The sequence below is a fragment of the Ranitomeya variabilis genome, chromosome 8 (assembly GCF_051348905.1).
Source record: "Ranitomeya variabilis isolate aRanVar5 chromosome 8, aRanVar5.hap1, whole genome shotgun sequence".
Classification (NCBI taxonomy): Eukaryota; Metazoa; Chordata; class Amphibia; order Anura; family Dendrobatidae; genus Ranitomeya; species Ranitomeya variabilis.
Window position 1 is genome coordinate 204909659 of NC_135239.1, and position 23080 is coordinate 204932738.

At 45.8% G+C, this 23080-nt stretch overlaps 1 protein-coding gene and 1 long non-coding RNA gene across 4 annotated transcripts in view; one reads left to right on the plus strand and one right to left on the minus strand.

Annotated features, from left to right (window-relative positions):
* Nucleotides 1–23080, plus strand: part of LOC143787571 (G-protein coupled receptor 22-like) — a 186538-nt gene that overhangs the window by 72823 nt on the left and 90635 nt on the right. The window lies entirely within an intron of this gene.
* LOC143787574 (uncharacterized) overlaps nucleotides 870–23080 on the minus strand; it is a 113525-nt gene continuing 91314 nt past the window's right edge. The window contains exon 6 of the long non-coding RNA XR_013218402.1: nucleotides 870–1524. This is a non-coding gene — a long non-coding RNA (uncharacterized LOC143787574). The remainder of the gene's footprint in view (nucleotides 1525–23080) is intronic.

Below are 23080 nucleotides of genomic sequence, written 5' to 3' on the forward strand. Positions count from 1 at the left end.
GACTGCACCAGCAGAATAGTGAGTGCAGCTCTGGAGGATAATACAGGATGTAACTCAGGATCAATAATGTAATGTATGTACACAGTGACTGCACCAGCAGAATAGTGAGTGCAGCTCTGGAGTATGATACAGATTGTATTTGGTGGGGGTCCATCCTGTAAGATCTATATGAACAGCTGTGCTGGAAGTCCCGAAATGTTCGCTTAGTATGACAGCACAAGTTAGTGCTACATGTTAAACAGTATATGCTGTGTGTTATCTGCTGATTATCATATTTAAAGCCTACGTTCCCAGAATGTCCAGAAAACTACAGGGAAAGATCTCCCCGATTCCCAGACGAGTGGGCAGATCTCTATTACCCCGTTTGATGTACCCTCACCACTTATTAGATGTCCTTATTATTAGGTCTAGCTTAGTGCGAGTTCCCCTTTAATAAAACTTGACTCGAAATCCTTTAAAATGATTTGTGCCGCATACAGCGTCATTTATGCCCCAGCATTTTACATTATAACGTGCCGTTGTTTTTGAGATGTGACAACTTCACGCCGTCCATAGAGCCATGTACAGACCCTGGTAACAGTTATTGTTTCCCTTGTGTTATGTCTATAGATACAGATCCCACTGTTTGCATTACAATCCCGAGAAGGCAGCAGAACCCAAGTCTGACATTTGCGATGGAGCAAAGCCCTCTCCCATAATAAAGCCGCCCCCCTTCCTCCCAATATGATGTGCCTGCGACACATTTTCTAAAGAGCCATTTTAGAGTTTTTTTAAAGGTCAGGCCGTTCTTTCATTTGCAGGAACCTAATTATCATGGATGTGGTAGATCCTCATAGACCATGCATGGACTTTTTAAGGTTTGGGCCAAGTGAAGCATCCTGGTGACACTTTGCCATCCTCCTCCTGGGAAATCCCTCCAGGTACCGGTCATACAGGACTGTGCTTCTGATATCGTTACTGGAAATAGGAATTTATATGGCTCAATTCAATTTCTAACATTCATAGTTTCAAAAATTGACTGGGCAGGCTTCAAATCCCCCAAAATTCATATATATATTTTATTTACTTTTTTTTTTAACTACCTACTGCTTGATGACCCCAGTGATCCGTGGAGAAACCTGGCAGCAAGTGTTCAATTTCCCTGCAGCGCCTCCACAGGAGAAATGAAGCATTACACTAAAATTAGTAGACCGTTCATTTAATGAATGGACATGCCAGATCCTCCAGAAGAAGAGACGCTCGTTATACCTAATAGATGAGGGTCGCTTTCAATTAAAGGGGGTTTTCACCAATTTTTAAAAGCAGTGGAAAGTGATGCTTATAAAATAAAGTAAGAAGTATCACCTCGGTGATCCGCTGATTTTATAATAAACTTTTCCTTCTTGCAGTATTTCAAAACTTTTTGAAAAAATCTTTTACTCCTTAATCCCAAACAAAACATTTAAAAAAAAAAAAAAACTTGTTGAAATTTCGGCAACTCGTCTTCATGTTACTCCATTTTCTTGCTGCCTCTTCTTCTGCTATCTGAAAAATACAAGGAAAAAAAAAAAGGATCAGAGAAAGCGAATGAGATTTGTTTGTAACCATGGAGACCTATAGGCGCTGTATACACAAAACGATGAGTTTTTTTGATTTTCAAGCAAGTCTATTAGCAAAGTGACTTTATTTCTTTTAACTATAGATGCGCTGGAGCAATGCAAGAAAAACATTGAGGCCGATTCATCAATAATGGAGCGTTCGTGCTTTTTTTTTTTTTTGCTTGATGGCACCAAAGTTATCACAATTTTGCCCTTCTGATAAATTCGACAAAGATTGGCACAAAAACAAACAAACTGATATGTTGAATGTTAGTTTTTAAAAAGTCGCAGCTCGTAAATTTGGAGCCCAAGATGCCCATTTTGGAGAACTGTTTCACAAACTGGTCCAAATGGAGCAAAACATAAAAATGTGCAAAATGGTAATCAATATGCAAAGCAAAATATCACGTAAAAAAAAAAGCACAAAATGAATGAGAATTTTGCGCCATTGATTTTGGAAACGCATACTGGATTCATCCCGGACAATGGAACCCCAGTCATTCCGTCTGTGGGGCTGAACAATCTATGGCCGAAGACTATTGTATAAGCAATAAAAAGTTGCAGATTGTTGCGGCTTCATAGTAACAATCTGGAGATGATTCTCTCTGCGGTTTTATTTATTTTTCCTCCCAGGTTCATTCCGAGTCTCTTCACATCTATGCATTCGTTAGAACTGAGAATCAGAAGTAAAGTGCTCCCACATTGATGCCTGTGCTGCGTTGCATCCTAATGATTACAGTAACGTGGGCAGAGAGTGAAAGGACGGCCAGAGGAATTGTCCTTGAAATGCCCTTCAGGGAGATCTGATAAGGGAAGATGGAGAGAGGGAGAAAATAATCCTAGAAGACATTTTTTTTTTTCCCCCTGAAAATTACAAATTCCAATACAAAAATCCATGAACCTGAACAATCACAATCGCTCTATTCCTGGCCCTCGTCTCATACACAAGTCTGATCATTTCGGTATTATCTCTTCTCGCACAAATGCAGGTGAGGAGCCAATGAATTATCCGCATGAAAGTGATGATTGGGTGGGCAGCAGGGTCACTCGTGTGGTTTGCATCGAATATTGTGCTGTGAACTTCTGCACAATATGAATTAATGATCCAAAACCCACAATACGAAGAACAGATCCGTCACCAGGGAAAATGCCTCCATCCTCCGCTCAACCACACGTTTCTGCAAGTCCATTTTTTATTTACTGTGTTCCTATAAGGCTAATCTAAATAAAAAGATGGGACTATGGCAAATTAATTACATGACTTCTCTTGTACTGAATCTGAGTTACCTCCTGTATTATACCCCAGAGCTGCACTCACTATTCTGCTGGTGCAGTCACGGTGTACATACATTACATTACTGATCCTGAGTTACATCCTGTATTATACCCCAGAGCTGCACTCACAATTCTGCTGGTGCAGTCACGGTGTACATACATTACGTTACTGATCCTGAGTCACATCCTGTATTATACCCCAGAGCTGCACTCACTATTCTGCTGGTGCAGTCACGGTGTACATACATTACATTACTGATCCTGAGTTACATCCTGTATTATACTCCAGAGCTGCACTCACTATTCTGCTGGTGCAGTCACTGTGTACATACATTACATTACTGATCCTGAGTTACCTCCTGTATTATACCCCAGAGCTGCACTCACTATTCTGCTGGTGCAGTCACTGTGTACATACATTACATTACTGATCCTGAGTTACCTCCTGTATTATACTCCAGAGCTGCACTCACTATTCTGCTGGTGCAGTCACTGTGTACATATATTACATTACTGATCCTGAGTCACATCCTGTTATATACCCCAGAGCTGCACTCACTATTCTGCTGGTGCAGTCACTGTGTACATACATTGCTAATCCTAAGTTACATCCTGTATTATACCCCAGAGCTGTACTCACTATTCTGCTGGTGCAGTCACGGTGTACATACATTACATTACTGATCCTGAGTTACATCCTGTATTATACCCCAGAGCTGCACTCACTATTCTGCTGGTGCAGTCACTGTGTACATACATTACTGATCCTGAGTTATATCCTGTATTATACTCCAGAGCTGCACTCACTATTGTGCTGGTGCAGTCACTGTGTACATACATTACATTACTGATCCTGAGTTACCTCTATATTATACCCCAGAGCTGCACTCACTATTCTGCTGGAGCAGTCACTGTGTACATACATTACATTACTGATCCTGAGTTACATCCTGTATTATACTCCAGAGCTGCACTCACTATTCTGCTGGTGCAGTCACTGTGTACACACATTACATTACTGATCCATTACCTTCTCAATTCACATCTGTAACACTTCAGAGAATTGCTTATCCTGCTTGCTCGGCCACGTCTCTACTCCCAGAGATGAGATCACGTTTTCTAGATGGGTGTGGGTCCTGAAAGTGGTCCTGTGGGTCTGTCGTTATGTCGAAGTTGCTTAGGGGGTAAATTGAAGCTGCGCACACTCGTCAAGTAGCATACTGTACATATTAGATAGATGTTGGCCAAACCTGAAAGTTTTGTCACGGCCGTCCCATCATCTGCATTGTATGGGGGATTGTTCTGTTTGTCCCCTGACAATTATCTGACAATTAGTTTTCAATATGTCCAATCCATTTGTTCTCACAGAGTATAAGCTGCCACAAGAGTTGTCTGGAGATGGAAGGGGGTGACTGAAGGAATTGGATGGGGGTGACTGGAGTAATTGGACGGAGGTGACTGGAGTAATTGGACGGGGGTGACTGGAGTAATTGGACGGGGGTGACTGGAGTAATTGGACGGGGGTGACTGGAGTAATTGGACGGGGGTGACTGGAGTAATTGGACGGGGGTGACTGGAGCAATTGGACGGGGGTGACTGGAGCAATTGGACGGGGGTGACTGGAGCAATTGGACGGGGGTGACTGGAGCAATTGGACGGGGGTGACTGGAGCAATTGGACGGGGGTGACTGGAGCAATTGGACGGGGGTGACTGGAAGAATTGGACGGGGGTGACTGGAAGAATTGGACGGGGGTGACTGGAGGAATTGGACGAGGGTGACTGGAGGAATTGGACGAGGGTGACTGGAGGAATTGGACGAGGGTGACTGGAGGAATTGGACGGGGGGGTGTCTGGAGGAATTGGACGAAGGTGACTGGAAGAATTGGACGGGGGTGACTGGAAGAATTGGACGGGGGTGACTGGAAGAATTGGACAAGGGTGACTGGAGGAATTGGACGAGGGTGTCTGGAGGGCACTGAGGACTCCGAAGGAGACTATTTTGTCGATAGGTGTATCTGGTGGAGATGGACAGGGGTGTCTGGAGGGGACAGAGGTGACAACGATTTATTCTTTTCCACCTATTGGGAAATTCTGCTTCTTTACAGGGCGTGCATGTGTATGGAGGACGGTGGGAGCAGCACCTTGTTCGATGAACCTTTGTCTTAGGTGTGGGACCCCCTAACATCTGGGCCATTAGCAGACAGGACTTCCTCCAGGTGTCTCATCTGTATGATATCACTCCAGGATCTGACTCTGTTTGCTCTATTAGAAATGTCACAGACTGAGAACATATGTCTCTATGAAGACAGTGGGCTTAACCAGGCAGAAAAAAATGACATTTATGTCATTAACCCCTAGAAGAGCCTGCGCGCGCCTGGTGCGGCACATTCCCGGTACCCGGGGCTGTTCAACAAGATGTTAATTGGAGCAGAGCGTAATTACCTCACATAATGTACAGTGATTACTGCGATGACGCCTGCGATGATATCGTCTAATTGTTATAGGGTAACGGATTTTAGAAATTCCACTTTTTATTATGCTAAATATGCAAAAGTTATTTAAAGGGAGTGAGTTGTCAGTGGATGTGTCCTGAAGGCGGCTCCCGCAGATGCTCCGTGATTCATCTAAGCATCGGTTTATACATTGCTCATTCTTCTGTGAGGCAGAGCGGAGATGGGTGAGGAGGACCCCTCTTATCAATAATCCAGGGTTTGGGCACGTTTCAGATCACGCATGTGTCTACACCCACCCCAAAGATCCGTGGAGCCTTAATAATGAATCCATTTATAACACTTATATCGCCGGAAAACAACACAGAAAGATATTTTGTGGATTTGTCACCAGATGAGTGGGCATCTGGACCCGGGGTCTTGTGGGGTCAGTCTGGGGGCACAGCATTATAGTTTAAGAGGGATGGTCCAAACATATATAAAATAATGGAGATTTCCTTCATCCGCTATGTCTACTGCAGCCAAAATTAAAGGGTTTTCTGAGATTAATTTTGATGATTTCTCCTTATGACCATCAGTATCTGATTGGTGGGGTCTGACTGACAAGTAAGGGGCTGATCGTCAGATCCACTGTCCTGATTATCGGGCACAGCACCAAACTTCTGGTTCTGCCAAAACTCGGAGTATGGTGCTATCATTATTACATTCCTAGAAAACCCCTTGGAAAAGTTGTATGGAAGTTATGAAATTCCTTTAAAAAAAAAAAAATTATACATTTTTAAAAGATACCAATTTTTATTTTTGCCACCCTATTCCCCTTAATCTTTCCAATGTTGGATGTCATAAGATCGGACCACACTTACATTTCCCTCATCCCTGATTGTGTGCGGTCCTAGCGTGGTGTAGTCCAAAGTTGCCGACTTTAACCCTTCCTGACAGCCCCTTCACCCGCCTGCTGAGGCCAAAGAAAACCATGGGGCTTGTTTGTTTTCCGGGAGTAGTGCCAACTCTTCAAGGCGTCCCTTTTTCCCAAAGCTCCTGGAGTTGGCTGGTGTAGTGCAAGGAGATGGACTTACTGCCCATGTTCCCCTTTGAAGACATGAGTATTGTTGTAATGTGAAATGTGTATCCTGACATGCGTTAGTAGTGACCATGGGAGAATTAGGGTTAATGTTTGGGACTAGCCCAGAGTAGAAAAGGCTACAGTGAAGGGACAGAGATGGTTTCCTGTCAGGAGGTCAGATAGGGCTCAACCTGCAGTAGAAGCAGACCTACTGTCTGATCAATGGGCAGAGCCACGTGGCGCAGGTGTCCTGATGTGAGAGGAGACTGAAGCACTAGATAGCGTGATCCTGAGCAGGGAAAGGTAAAGTGATAGAAGGATAGAGTGATGCACTGGAGAAAAGTCCTGGGACAGGACACCATGCAATACGGCCTTGAGTTTGCAACCCAAAAAAGTAACGTGCCAGGATGGAACATGGAGCATGATACGAAGTGCGTGCCCTGGGAGGGAAATCCAAGTTATCAGCTAGATTGCCACTATGGCCTTTACTTAGCCTCTCCACTATCTAACACTAAGGGGAAAAGAACAGACGAGGAACTGTGGGTTGTGGTATAGGACCCTCACCCACTGGATTGTGGTACTGTTAGTGGGGACTAGGGAAGCTCCCAATGTACTGTGCTGGGTTGTGTTGAAGGCAGAGGAACTAGGTGAGGCAGAAACGAGCCTAGAGTAAGAAAGCAGAAAATGTGTGTGACGATGCTCCATATACTAATGGAAACATTAACGAAGTTACGCCCCCGTAACTATTGTACATAAACCCCACTAAGTTGTTCAGTAAAAGACTTTATGTTCGATTGGTGGTCTCCCTCATTGAACCTCTCAATATCTGATCCTGGCCAGCCGAAGTCACCGACATCATGCGACCTACAAGGGTGTAACGCCTCCATAGCTAAGGCCCACACACTCAGCCAGGACCCCCATCTCCATGGAATGAAACATGAGTACCTCGCCCACAGCTACCACCGCCTGACACGTTACAGTAGTCCTGCCTACTACACTGCCTTGGTCTGTGGACTGATATACAAATGACAAAAGACTGACTGGCACTTCCAATCTAGTGTGAACAGGTGCATACTAGGAATAGCCATCGCCATGTACAATAAACAAAAAAAAGTTGCACTCTGTAGTGTTAAAGCATGCATGTTAGCGCTCTGACCGAGCACTGCGCCCTCCAGCCTGTGGTGGATTGTAATTGCAACAGGGTCCTACCTACCCATGAAATCAGACTGTGAAGAGAGGTATTCACATGTACCCAGGAATTCAGACTTCAGTCTTAGGGAGGTGTTCCCACTAGACGCATAGGACCCGGCAGATTTGAGACCACCTTGTTGTTGGTTGCTGGGCAGGCATGAATTGGCCAAATTATGTGCTGAGCGTCTAATTTTTTTCCTAGTATCCAGTAGCAGTATTGCTATTCATATTTAATATATTTCATATTGACATGCTTTATTGGTCTGTGGACTGACTGTTGAGTACACCCCCCGATACGAGTTCTCTGGCCTCACAGGTGCAATCTGAGTTTTTACATGGATGAACTGTTAGAATGGACCCGGGTACATGAGGTCAGCTATGGTGTTGGCAAAGGAAAACCGCAGGGAATGTGCACCTGGAAGAGGAGTGAAGCGGCACGTGACCATATTCAGAACTGCCAAATCCGACCCAAGATGGCACAGAAAGTATATTACTAAGGAGCAGAATATCTGATTGATGTCTGAAGAAAGAGTCCCAGAAGAACCCGGTAGACTTGTGGTGCAGATCCTTGGTGATTTGTACAAAAGCTCCTGCACCGTTGTCCCCAACTTTTGCACTTCTCCCCCATCTGAGGGCCGCAGGTTGAGAAGGGTCGCTGGTGTATATAATTCCTCCTGGTTTTATTGAGAAGAGGATAAGGGTTAGGTTTGGTGCAGATCTGTTTGGGCAGATGCCACATAGCCCACTGATCCAGTCATTGCGCAGGGCCCAAGCCGAGGATACGACTGTTCCCTTTGTATTGCATTTATACAAGCGCGAGCACACACATATCCCTGTTACCGCCATTGCATATCATTGTGTCCCACCTGCAGTACGTATGAATTATTCATCAGATAACCAGCCCTCTGCAGTGTCTGCTCTGACGCCTCCGGCCAGAGATACAGCCCCCGTAATCCCTGCCCTGTGCCTGGTGTCTACTGCTGATGTGATTGGCGAGCCTGCCAGGCTGCTGTGATCCTCCGCAAAGACCGCAGCCCGGAGAGAGCAGGAGCGGGACGGGTGGCCGGAGACCATGAACCTGGACTGGAGAAATTACCATATAGACACATTTGGTGGTAGAGGTTTTATCCTATGGGCAGTCGCTTGTGGGAGAATCTTAAACCGAAACGTCAGGTTGTTTGCACCCAAGGAGCATTATTAAGGCTACGTTCACATTTGCGGTCGGGCGCCGCAGCGTCGCCGCATGCGTCATGCGCCCCTATATTTAACATGGGGGCGCATGGACATGCGTCGCACTTGCGTTTTGCGCCGCATGCGTCCCTGCGGCGCCCGCATCCGGGCGCAGAGGACGCAGCAAGTTGCATTTCTGCTGCATCCAAAATCAATGGAAAAAAGGACGCATGCGGCGCAAAACGCAGCGTTGTGCATGCGTTTTGCTGCGTTTTTGTTTGCGTTGTGCGTTGCGGCGCCGACGCTGCGGCGCACAACGCAAATGTGAACGTATCATTCCTGAGCACGGTCTGCAATAAACTTTTTTAGTTGCAACGAAGTGTGCAATGGATATTCCTTTTATTCCCATCCCACTTGCAGCTCACATTTGAGTCGCCCCGGCAGGGCAGTGGGGTACTCGGTACCGGGTCCGGTCGCTCTTAAGGGGGATGTCACAGTGGCTGCGACCCAGTCTGTGGCCCTGGGACTCAATTAAACGGGAAGGTCTTTTAAGGGATATGGTGAAAGTCTATTGTCATTGGATTCAGAAGGTGTTGTGTGTGTGGTTTACCTACCAAAGGAATTATAATAATAATAATTTTTATTTATATAGCGCCAACATATTCCGCAGCGCTTTACAACTTATAGAGGGGACTTGTACAGACAATAGACATTACAGCATAACAGAAATCACAGTTCAAAACAGATACCAGGAGGAATGAGGGCCCTGCTGCTCGCAAGCTACAAACTATGAGGAAAAGGGGAGACACGAGAGGTGGATGGTAACAATTGCTTTAGTTATTTGGACCAGCCATAGTGTAAGGCTCGGGTGTTCATGTAAAGCTGCATGAACCAGTTAACTGCCTAAGTATGTAGCAGTACAGACACAGAGTGCTATTAACTGCATAAAGTGTATGAGAACACGATGCAAGGAACCTGATTATGTGTTTTGTTTTTTTTTTCTATTTTTAATAGGCCACACAGGGATAGTTAGGTTAATGCGTTGAGGCGGTAGGCCAGTCTGAACAAATGCATTTTTAGGGCACGCTTAAAACTGTGGGGATTGGGGATTAATCGTATTAACCTAGGTAGTGCATTCCAAAGAATCGGCGCAGCACGTGTAAAGTCTTGGAGACGGGAGTGGGAGGTTCTGATTATTGAGGATGCTAACCTGAGGTCATTAGCGGAGCGGAGGGCACGGGTAGGGTGGTAGACTGAGACCAGAGAGGAGATGTAGGGTGGTGCTGAGCCATGGAGTGCTTTGTGGATGAGGGTAGTAGTTTTGTACTGGATTCTGGAGTGGATGGGTAGCCAGTGTAATGACTGGCACAAGGTAGAGGCATCAGTGTAACGGTTGGTGAGGAATATGATCCTGGCAGCAGCATTCAGGACAGATTGGAGGGGGGAGAGTTTGGTAAGAGGGAGGCCGATTAGTAGAGAGTTACAATAGTCCAGACGGGAGTGAATAAGAGAAACAGTAAGAGTTTTTGCAGAGTCGAAAGTAAGAAAAGGGCGAATTCTAGAAATGTTTTTGAGATGCAAATAAGAGCGAGCCAGTGATCGGATGTGGGGGGGTGAATGAAAGCTCGGAATCAAGGATGACCCCAAGGCAGCGGGCATGTTGCTTTGGAGTAATGGTGGAACCACACACGGAGATGGCAATGTCAGGCAAAGGTAGGTTAGTAGAGGGAGAGAACAGGAGGAGTTCAGTTTTTGACAGGTTCAGTTTCAGATAGAGGGAGGACATGATGTTAGAGACAGCGGTAAGACAATCACTGGTGTTTTCTAAGAAGGTCGGCATGATAACAGGAGAAGAGGTATATAATTGGGTGTCGTCAGCATAGAGATGGTACTGGAAACCAAATCTACTGATTGTTTGTCCAATAGGGGCAGTATACAACGAGAAGAGGAGGGGGCCTAGGACTGATCCTTGAGGAACCCCAACAGTAAGGGGAAGGTGAGAGGAGGAGGAACCAGCAAAACATACAGTGAAGGATCGGTCAGAGAGATAGGAGGAGAACCAAGAGAGGACGGTGTCCTTGAGGCCGATGGAGCGGAGCATAGTGAGGAGGAGCTGATGATCCACAGTGTCGAATGCTGCGGAAAGATCCAATAGAATTAGCATGGAGTAGTGACCATTAGATTTAGCTGTTAGTAGGTCATTAGAGACTTTAGTGAGGGCAGTTTCAGTAGAGTGTAAAGAGCGGAAGCCAGATTGAAGAGGGTCAAGAAGAGAGTTATCTGAGAGATAGCGGGTAAGACGGGAGTGGACCAGGCGTTCCAGGAGTTTAGAGATGAAGGGAAGATTAGAGACAGGTCTATAATTAGCGGCACAGTTTTGGTCGAGGGAGTATTGGAGACGAGGAATTCCTCTTGTCTCCAGGCATAGCACTACCCTCCCCGAGAGGAAGGCAGCACTACTATGGTACCGAACTCCTGGGGTGCCACACGTTCAACGAGTGCATGCGCTCCGTATGTTATAGTAGTATGTGGGAAAATCCAACTGCTCTTCTCCGGGCACCGGACAGACATCCAATAAAAAAGGACAGGAGTTGCCATCCCTGGAGAATTAACGGAGCCCCAAAATGGTGGATCCTGTGCTATCTACTGTAATATAGAGGTGTTATCAGTCATTGTACAGGAGGAGGAGGTGAGCTGTGACATCACCTATTGTGAATGGTGGATCCTGTGTCATCTGCTGTATATAGAGGTGTTATCAGTCATTGTACAGGAGGAGGAGGAGGTGAGCTGTGACATCACCTATTGTGAATGGTGGATCCTATGTTATCTACTGTATATAGAGGTGTTATCAGTCATTGTACAGGAGGAGGAGGTGGTGAGCTGTGACATCACCTATTGTGAATGGTGGATCCTATGTTATCTACTGTATATAGAGGTGTTATCAGTCATTGTACAGGAGGAGGAGGTGAGCTGTGACATCATCTATTGTGAATGGTGGATCCTATGTTATCTACTGTATATAGAGGTGTTATCAGTCATTGTACAGGAGGAGGAGGTGGTGAGCTGTGACATCACCTATTGTGAATGGTGGATCCTATGTTATCTACTGTATATAGAGGTGTTATCAGTCATTGTACAGGAGGAGGAGGTGGTGAGCTGTGACATCACCTATTGTGAATGGTGGATCCTATGTTATCTACTGTATATAGAGGTGTTATCAGTCATTGTACAGGAGGAGGAGGTGAGCTGTGACATCATCTATTGTGAATGGTGGATCCTATGTTATCTACTGTATATAGAGGTGTTATCAGTCATTGTACAGGAGGAGGAGGTGGTGAGCTGTGACATCACCTATTGTGAATGGTGGATCCTATGTTATCTACTGTATATAGAGGTGTTATTAGTCATTGTACAGGAGGAGGAGGTGAGCTGTGACATCACCTATTGTGAATGGTGGATCCTGTGTCATCTGCTGTATATAGAGGTGTTATCAGACATTGTACAGGAGGAGGAGGTGAGCTGTGACATCACCTATTGTGAATGGTGGATCCTATGTTATCTACTGTATATAGAGGTGTTATCAGTCATTGTACAGGAGGAGGAGGAGGTGAGCTGTCAATTTATTGTGAATTATTATTATTATTTATTGTTATAGCGCCATTTATTCCATGGCGCTTTACAAGTGAGGAGGGGTATACATAATAAAAACAAGTACAATAATCTTGAACACTACAAGTCATAACTGGTACAGTAGGAGAGAGGACCCTGCCCGCGAGGGCTCACAATCTACAAGGGATGGGTGAGAATACAGTAGGTGAGGATAGAGCTGGTCATGCAGCGGTTTGGTCGATCAGTGGTTACTGCAGGTTGTAGGCTTGTCGGAAGAGGTGGGTCTTCAGATTCTTTTTGAAGGTTTCGATGGTGGGCGAGAGTCTGATGTGTTGTGGTAGAGGGTTCCAGAGTAGGGGTGATGCGCGAGAGAAATCTTGTATACGATTGTGGGAAGAGGAGATAAGAGGGGAGTAGAGAAGGAGATCTTGTGAGGATCGGAGGTTGCGTGTAGGTAAGTACCGGGAGATGAGGTCACAGATGTAAGGAGGAGACAGGTTGTGGATGGCTTTGTACGTCATCATTAGGGTTTTGTACTGGAGTCTCTGGGCAATGGGGAGCCAGTGAAGGGATTGACAGAGGGGAGAGGCCGGAGAATAGCGGGGGGACAGGTGGATTAGTCGGGCAGCAGAGTTTAGAATAGATTGGAGGGGTGCGAGAGTGTTTGAGGGGAGGCCACAGAGCAGGAGGTTGCAGTAGTCAAGGCGAGAGATGATGAGAGCATGGACTAGGGTTTTTGCAGATTCTTGGTTGAGGAATGAACGGATTCGTGCAATATTTTTGAGTTGAAGTCGGCAGGAAGTGGAAAGGGCTTGGATATGTGGTTTGAAGGAGAGATCAGCGTCAAGGATAATGCTGGATCCTGTGTTATTTTCTGTAAATAGACTTTACCTTTTCTGGTAATCCTGTCTGTGATTATGTTGGGTCTGCTGAAAAGTCATCTGTACAGATCAGGAAATTTCAGTCTAATATTGGACCTCGTGATCAATGTGAAAATTGCAGATTTCATTTATAGTGATTATAAAAATAAAAAAAACCATCAGAAATATAAAATATATATAATCTAAGATAATTGTGATGCAAATGATTGTGGATCTGATTGATCATTTAATGCTTTGAATAACTCTATAGTCTAAAATTAAAATGGATGGATAAGGGGAATGGTGATTTATTTATGGACCACAACGCTGGACACCTTCTCGCATGAGAGAAACCGAACGTGCTGCTCAATGCAAACACATTTAGTTAATGAAGGACGAGCAGGCAGGATCACATTATCTAGGCAGCAGATACATCAGTCAAGTAATCAATTCTTGTTCCCGTCCTCTTATTGATCATGTAGAAGACGTTTGTACTGTACGCTTTCCCACTTAACAAGCGGCACATCTTTAACTCTTCTTTTGCTGCTGCCATTTTATTGATCAGGATTTGGTAACCTGATTTTGCCAGAGGAGCAGGCCTATTCCTGCTCTATGAGAAGTATGGTGCATTCTGCATAATTGTTAGGTGAGGTTCTTACATGCTTCAGTTGCATACAGGGTCTTGTTATAGCTCTCCTCCTTATGATTCCAGAGCTTTGTTTCCCTGATACAAAGCTCCAAATCTCCAGAAAAGTCATAACTTTAACTTATAAAATTCTGTCTTCCTGGATCCACCACTAGAGGGAGCTTTTGCATACCTCTTTATTATTGAGCCCAGTGTCTAAACTGTATACAGTAATCTCCTATGCTCCCTCTAGTGGTGGCAGCAGGCAGACAGAATATTATAATTAGCTGTACATTGCAAATTTGGTTAATATTTGACCTCACAGGTAGCGGGATGTCAGTGATGTCTGGTTTGACTAAATTTTACTGTCGTGATCCGTTCCAGGGTTTATTAGTGTCTGCCCTTTTTGGACGGATCATGTCAAGGGTTAACTTTGCTCTGCCTCATTCTGGGTTCAGGTTGGCTATTTAGCTCCCAGGAATCTTGCTGGCAGTGTCAGCTATAGTTCTGTCTTCGGCTTGTGAACCTGACTCTGGAAACCCTTGGTTTGTCCTGCTGTGAACCCTGACTTGTCCTGTGTCTGTTGTCTCTCTCTGTCTGCCCTTTCCCTGCGTTTGTCTGTTCTGCTTGATTCCCTGATTCTGATCTCCTGGCTTGGCTATTGACTCTGTTTGGATTTGTCCCTTTTGTACCGTATTTTGCTCGTCCCGGTTTACTGATCTCTTGCTACGTCCTGACTATCCTTTCTGTTTTAATCCTTTTTGTACTGACGTGTTATCTTGTGCACTGACTCGGCTTTTTCTGACTACTCTCTTGCCACTTGGTGGCATCTGTTCAGCTGCTCAGTGTGTGCAGTCTCGCTTCCCGATAAAGCTCCCCCTGGTGAAGGTTGCGCTGTACTGCACTGCAGCTGCATGACATTATAGCTGACCTGACATTTAAATTGGATTTTGCATTTTTTTTTTGTGTCATGGATCCACTGCATAACTTGGCGGATCAAGTGTCCAGTTTGACACAGATGGTGTTGGATATTTCTGTGAAACATCAGTCCCTTGTCTCATCTCATACTTACAGAAAAAACTGACTGAGACTGTTATGACCATGCAGGGAGACACCTCTCATGATGTTAGTCTACCTGGTGACTCAGTGGATGTCTCTTTGCACTCTCCTGAACATACTGTCAAACTCCCAGATAGCTTCTCTGGGGAAAGGGAGAGATTTCATACTTTTAAGGAGACTTGCAAGCTTTTTTTTTCTCTTAAGGTACCTTCACACATAACGATTTCGTTAACGATATCGTTGCAACGTCACGCTTTTTTGTGACGTAGCAACAATCCCGCTAACGATCTCGTTATGTGTGACAGCGACCAACGATCAGGCCCCTGCTGGGAGATCGTTGGTAGTAGGGAATGATCAGGACCATTTTTTGGTCGCTGATCACCCGCTGTCATCGCTGGATCGGCGTGTGTGACGCCGATCCAGCGATGTGTTCACTTGTAACCAGGGTAAACATCGGGTTACTAAGCGCAGGGCCGCGCTTAGTAACCCGATATTTACCCTGGTTACCATTGTAAAAGTAAAAAATAAAAAATAAACACTACATACTCACATTCCGATGTGTCACGTCCCCCGCCGTCAGCTTCCCGCACTGACTGTCAGTGCCGGTCGTAAAGAAGAGCACAGCGGTGACGTTACCGCTGTGCTCTGCTTTACGGCCGGCGCTGACAGTCAGTGCGGGGAGCTGACGGCGGGGGACGTGACAGACATCGGAATGTGAGTATGTAGTGTTTTTTTTTTTTTACTTTTACAATGGTAACCAGGGTAAATATCGGGTTACTAAGCGCGGCCCTGCACTTAGTAACCCGATGTTTAGCCTGGTTACCCGGGTGCTGCAGGGGGACTTCGGCATCGTTGAAGACAGTTTCAACGATGCCGAAGTCGTTCCCCTGATCGTTGGTCGCTGGAGAGAGCTGTCTGTGTAACAGCTCCCCAGCGACCACACAACGACTTACCAACCATCACGGCCAGGTCGTATCGCTGGTCGTGATCGTTGGTAAGTCGTTTAGTGTAACGGTACCTTTAGACCTCGATCTTCTGGAGATGAGAGTCAGCGGGTGGGAGTAATTATTTCCTTACTGCGGGAGGTACCTCAATCATGGGCTTTCTCTTTACCTGCTTCTGCCCCTGAATGTGTGTCTGTGGATAGATTCTTTGAGGCTCTGGGACTTATTTATGACGAACCAGACCAGGTCAGGGTTGCAGAGGACATGATCATGAGTCTCTCCCAGAATGAACTCACTGCTGAACAGTATTGTTCTGAGTTTAGGCGGTGGTCTGTTGAGGTGTCTTGGGGTGACTCTGCTCTGAGGTGCCTGTTTGAGAGAGGACTTTCTGATCATCTCAAGGACGCGCTGGCCCTTCATACGCCACCCTGTTCCCTGGTGGAGGCCATGACTCAGGCCATTCGTATGGACCGGAGATTACGGGAGAGAAGAATTATCCAGCGTGAGATTCCTATTTTGCCTATCAAGTCTGAGGAGACTATGGAAGTTGGTGCCATCAATTTCAAGGAGGAGAGGAAACGGCGACGTGATGGGAAATTATGTTTTTATTGTGGAGATCCGGGACATTGGAAGAAAGACTGCCCCTCTTGTCCATCAAGTAACAAGCTGCCGAGTCTGGGTGATGGTCTAGGAGGTCATCCAGACTCTAAGGTACCATGTTCGTCATTTCAAAAAGTATTGCTAGAAGTGGAACTGTGTTATGGAGGTGTTTTTGCATCCACTTCAGCATTTGTGGACTGTGGATCTTCCATGAACTTCATTGACTATAGTCTGGTGTCCAAGTTAAAGTTAGGGACAGTTAGGCTAGAGACTCCCATCCATATCGTTGCCATTGATAAGACACCGTTGGCTCAAAATGTGCTTAAATTTCTCTCTGAGGAGTTCCTCCTCAAGGTGGGTTCCTTGCACCAGGAACGAATTTCATGTTATGTTATGAATAATCTTCCTGCGGGACTGGTGTTTGGGTTCCCCTGGTTGCAGAGGCATAATCCTGTTATAGACTGGGGATCTCGTGATATTGTTAAATGGGGTCCTAATTGTTCCAATGGTTGTCTTTCTGCTGTGTTTGTGTCCGCCATTAGTCCGGAAGGTATTCCGGAGTACCTAAAGGACTTTGGTGATGTGTTCTCCGAATAACAGGCTGAGGTCTTACCACCCTATCGTTCTTATGATTGTACAATCAATCTTATTCCAGGTTCTAAATTGCCCAAAGCCCGTTTGTACAATCTTTCTGGCCCGGAACGTACTGCTATGAAAAACTATATCTCTGATTGTCTACGCAAAGGTCACATCCGTCCCTCTGTCTCACCTGTGGCTGCGGGGGTTTTTTTGTCAAGAAGAAAGATGGTGGTTTACGTCCATGCCTCGATTTCTGGGAACTAAATAAAATTACGGTGAGAAATACCTACCCTCTCCCACTCATTCCTGATCTCTATAACCAATTGTCTGGGGCTAAGTGGTTTTCCAAACTTGATCTTAGGGGAGCATATAACCTTATCCGCATTCAGGAAGGGGATGAGTGGAAAACGGCATTTCTCACCTCTGAAGGCCTGTTTGAAAATTTGGTCATGCCCTTTGGTCTCACGAACGTGCCCGCGGTGTTTCAGAACTTCATAAATTATGTTTCTTCTGATTTTATCGGGCGCTTTATGGTTGTATACCTGGATGATATACTTTGTTTTCTCGCCTGACAAGGAATCTCACATTGGTCATTTACATGCTGTTCTTCACAGGTTACAGAGAAATGTTTGTTTTGTGTCCAGGAGCTTTCTTTTCTGGGGATCATCCTTTCTGCGAATGGGTTTCGGATGGATCCCGGAAAGGTACAGGCCATTGTTGATTGGGTGCAACCCAGAGACCTTAAGGGTCTGCAGCGTTTTCTGGGTTTTGCCAATTATTACCGGAAATTCATCAAGGGGTTTTCTCAGGTAGTCAAGCCACTCACTGATCTCACTCACAAGGGGGCTGATCTCAAAGTTTGGTCATCCTTGGCAGTTGAAGCATTTATTACATTAAAAAAGTGTTTTATGTCTGCTCCTGTATTAGTTCAGTCCGATCCATCTAAACCATTCATTGTAGAGGTGGATGCATCAGAGGTGGGAGTAGGGGCGGTGTTGTCTCGGGGACCCGTTACTTTGACCAACTTAAGACCATGTGCCTTTTTCTCCCGGAAGTTTTCTTCTGCTGAGAGGAACTATGATGTTGGAAACTGGGAGTTATTGGCTATAAAATTGGCTTTTGAAGAATGGAGGCATTTTTTGGAGGGGGCGGTTCATCGGATCACGGTGATTACTGATCACAAGAACTTGTCTTATATTGAAACTGCCAAACGGTTAACTCCTAGACAGGCTAGGTCGATTTTTTTCTCTCGTTTTCATTTTTCAATCACTTTTCGGCCTGGTTCCAAGAATGTCAAGGCTGATGCCTTATCTCGCAGTTTTGATCCCATATCACCCCCCGAACCTCCTTCCTCCATAAATTCAGCACGGGGTGGTTGTTGCGGGGGTATCCTCTGAATTGGAGCAGGAGATTCGAGAGGCTCAGTCTCTTGCTCCTCCCTCTTTGCCTGACAATAAGCTTTTTGTCCCAGTTCAGTACAGATGGAGGATTCTCCGGGAGTTCCATGATTCTGCTCTTAGTGGTCACCCGGGGATCTCTGCCACCCGGAAAGCTATTGCTAGGCTGTTTTGGTGGCCCTACATGAACTCTGATATCATTGTGTTTGTGTCTGCTTGTGATACCTGAGCCCGCGCTAAGGGTATGTGCACACGTCCGGATTTCTTGCAGAAATTTCCTGAAGAAAACCGGAAATTTTCTGCAAGAAATTCGCATTTTTTTTTGCGTTTTTTTTGCATTTTTTTAGCATTCTGCAAGCGTAATTAGCTTGCAGAATGCTAAAGTTTTCCAAGCGATCTGTAGCATCGCTTGGAAAACTGACTGACAGGTTGGTCACACTTGTCAAACATAGCGTTTGACAAGTGTGACCATCTTTTTACTATAGATGCAGCCTATGCAGCATCTATAGTAAAAGATGGAATGTTTAAAAATAATAAAAAAAAAAAAAATGTTTATACTCACCTGCAGGCGTCCGTTCCTATAAATCACAAGACCGTGACGTCATCGCAGGTCCTTCACCGCACACCAGCTATAGAAACCGAAGCGGCAGCATGCAGCGGAGAGGCGGGAAGACATCGAAGGTGAGTATAGGACTATTTTTTATTTTAATTCTTTTTTTTGGACCAATTATATGGTGCCCAGTCCGTGGAGGAGAGTCTCCTCTCCTCCACCCTGGGTACCAACCGCACATAATCTGCTTACTTCCCGCATGGTGTGCACAGCCCCGTGCGGGAAGTAAGCAGATCAATGGACTCCTAGGTGTGCGGAATCCCCTGCAATTCCGCATTTTAATTAACATGTTGCTTTTTTTTCCGCGATGCGATTTTTTTCGCGGAAAAAAAGGCTACATTTGCACAAAAAATGCGGAATACACTGAAAATAATGGGAGGCATATGTTAGCGTTTTTTCCGCGTTTTTATCACGTTTTTATAGCGAAAAAACGCGAAAAAAACTGAACGTGTGCACATGGCCTAAGAGCTCTCATAACCGGCCGGCCGGGGAATTGGTGCCATTGCCAATTCCAGATAGACCTTGGACTCATTTGTCCATGGATTTTATCACTGATCTCCCTCCTTCCATTGGCAAAACTGTAATCTGGGTAGTGGTTGACAGATTCAGTAAGCAAGCGCATTTTGTACCTCTGGCAGGATTGCCTAATGCTGAGACTCTATCCAGATTGTTTGTTGAGCATGTAGTACGGCTGCATGGTGTGCCTTTGAATGTGGTTTCTGATAGAGGGGTACAATTTGTGTCCAAATTTTGGAGGGCATTTTGTAAAAGATTGGGTATTTGTTTGACCTCCTCTGCTTACCATCCTGAGACCAATGGGCAGACGGAGAGGACCAATCAGTCACTTGAACAGATTTTGAGGTGTATTGCTACGTCTCAGCAGGATGATTGGTGTTCTTCATTGCCCGTGGCTGAATTTGCATTTAATAATCGGATTAACCAGTCCACGGGCACCTCTCCATTCTTCTGTAACTACGGTTTTCACCCCCATTTTGGTGAATTTTCTAGGCTGGATTCAGGATGTCCAGGGGCTGATACGGCAGTTCAATGGTTGGGGGAGGTGTGGAGGGAGGTCCAGAAGAACATTGGGAAGGCTCCTGGCAAACATAAACTTTTTGCTGATAAGCAATGGTCTGTAGGACCTATATTTCTGGTAGGAGATAAAGTGTGGTTGTCTACCAAGAACATTCGTCTTACGATTCCTTCTGCTAAGCTTGGTCCTAGGTTTATCGGTCCTTACGAGATCATTGAGGTGGTCAATCCATTTGCCTTTCGTTTACCCCTTCCTCAGTCACTTCGGATCCCCAATGTGTTCCATAAATCCCTTCTTAAGTCCTTTGTACCATCTTCCGCTGGGCCTCCATCCCCTCCGCCTCCTGTCTCTGTGGATGGTCAGACCGAGTATGAAGTTGAACGGATCGTGGATTCTCGTATGGTCCGTAGTTCACTTCAGTATTTGGTCCATTGGAGGGGTTATGGTCCTGAGGATCGATCTTGGGTCCCAGCGCGATCTGTCCATGCTGATCGATTGATCCGGGCATTTCATGCACGTTATCCTGGGAAACCTGGGGGTCCGGTGGCCCCCCCTTGAGAGGAGGGTACTGTCATGATCCGTTCCAGGGTTTATTAGTGTCTGCCCTTTTTGGACGGATCATGTCAAGGGTTAACTTTGCTCTGCCTCGTTCTGGGTTCAGGTTGGCTATTTAGCTCCCAGGAATCTTGCTGGCAGTGTCAGCTATAGTTCTGTCTTCGGCTTGTGAACCTGACTCTGGAAACCCTTGGTTTGTCCTGCTGTGAACCCTGACTTGTCCTGTGTCTGTTGTCTCCCTCTGTCTGCCCTTTCCCTGCGTTTGTCTGTTCTGCTTGATTCCCTGATTCTGATCTCCTGGCTTGGCTATTGATTCTGTTTGGATTTGTCCCTTTTGTACCGAATTTTGCTCGTCCCGGTTTACTGATCTCTTGCTATGTCCTGACTATCCTTTCTGTTTTAATCCTTTTTGTACTGACGTGTTCTCTTGTGCACTGACTCGGCTTTTTCTGACTACTCTCTTGCCACTTGGTGGCATCTGTTCAGCTGCTCAGTGTGTGCAGTCTCGCTTCCCGATAAAGCTCCCCCTGGTGAAGGTTGCACTGTACTGCACTGCAGCTGCATGACATTTACAAGACTGTTTTCTTCCTTTTGGAGGAATGCTAATTTGCATATTTCCCATGGGATATTAAACTCCATTCACCAGCTGGATCTGTTCTGTTAAAACCAACACCTGCCAGATTTAGGAGATCTTCCTGTTGCTAGTTATCTAAAGGATATTGATCGTGGGGGTCCGACTTTTGGGACCTCCACTGACTGGCAGAATTGTAGCAGGGCATTCTTATACCTGCTAGAATTGAGCTGCCCTTTGTATGCTTGGTAGCTGCCTCATTCCCTATGGCTGCTGAGTGCTGCTCTTGGCGGTTTCTGGTATAGAGGATGAGATGAGCGGCGGGTGAGCATTTGACCTGGGATAAAACTGCACTTTTGGGGTCGGATCCTCACTGGTCAGCAAGCAATCACCTATCCTATGATTACTTGTTTTCACCAGAAGACCTGTTAAGGGCTCAGTAGTTCATCTTTAGATACGGCAAAAGCCTTGGATTAATGGAATGAAAAATCCTGCCTCATATATTCCTTAAATTTGGATGGAATGATACATTTTTTAATTAGATTAACTACTTTACTGCAGACCGTGAGCTAATGTTCTTGTGACCGGAATATGATTAGAATACTTTCACTTGGGAAGACGAACCAAACAAGGGTGTCCCCTATCCCCGATGCTTTTCGCCCTGGCAATGGAGCCTATTGCTCCTAAAATTAGACAGGACTCTATGGTTCAGGGAACCATAATAAACTCCAGATCGGATAAGGTTGGATTGTATGCTGATGATCTGGTCCTTTCCTCATCCAATGAGAAGCAGTCTTTTCCTAGAGCAATTAATCTAATCAATCATTTTGGAGACTTAAGGCTGAGTCACACATAACAATATCGTTAAAGATATCGTTGCAACGTCACGCTTTTGGTGACGTAGCAACGATCCCGCTAACGATCTCGTTATGTGTGACAGCGACCAACGATCAGACCCCTGCTGGGAGATCGTTGGTCGTTGGGGAATGATCAGGACCATTTTTTGGTCGCTGATCACTCGCTGTCATCGCTGGATCGGCGAGTGTGACAGGGCCGCGATAGTAACCCGATATTTACCCTGGTTACCATTGTAAAAGTTAAAAAAAAAACAGTACATACTCACATTCTGATGTCTGTCACGTCCCCCGGCGTCCACAGGGTTAAAACTGCTTTCGGCAGGAGCGCTGCTAATGCACGCGCTGCTGCCGAGAGCTTCCCTGCACTGACTGTGTCAGCGCCGGCCGTAAAGCAGAGCACAGCGGTGACGTCACCGCTGTTACTGCCGGCACTGACACATTCAGTGCAGGGAAGCTCTCGGCAGCAGCGCGTGCATTAGCAGCGCTCCTGCCGAAAGCAGTTTTAACCCTGTGGACGCTGGCGGGGGACGTGACAGACATCAGAATGTGAGTATGTAGTGTTTTGGTTTTTTTTACTTTTACAATGGTAACCAGGGTAAATATCGGGTTACTAAGCGCGGCCCTGCACTTAGTAACCCGATGTTTACCTTGGTTATCTGGGTGCTGCAGGGGGACTTCGGCATCGTTGAAGACAGTTTCAACGATGCCGAAGTCGTTCCCCTGATCGTTGGTCGCTGGAGAGAGCTGTCTGTGTGACAGCTCCCCAGCGACCACACGACTTAAGCTGGAGTCACACTAAACGACTTACCAACGATCACTACCAGCGATACGACCTGGCCGTGATCGTTGGTAAGTCGTTGTGTGGTCGCTAACGAGATCGTTAGCGGGATCGTTGTTACGTCACCAAAAGCGTGACGTTGCAACGATATCGTTAACGATATCATTATGTGTGACTCAGCCTTTACCAACGATCACAGCCACGTCGTATCGCTGGTCGTGATCGTTGGTAAGTCGTTTAGTGACTCCAGCTTTATCGGGTCATAAAATAAATTGG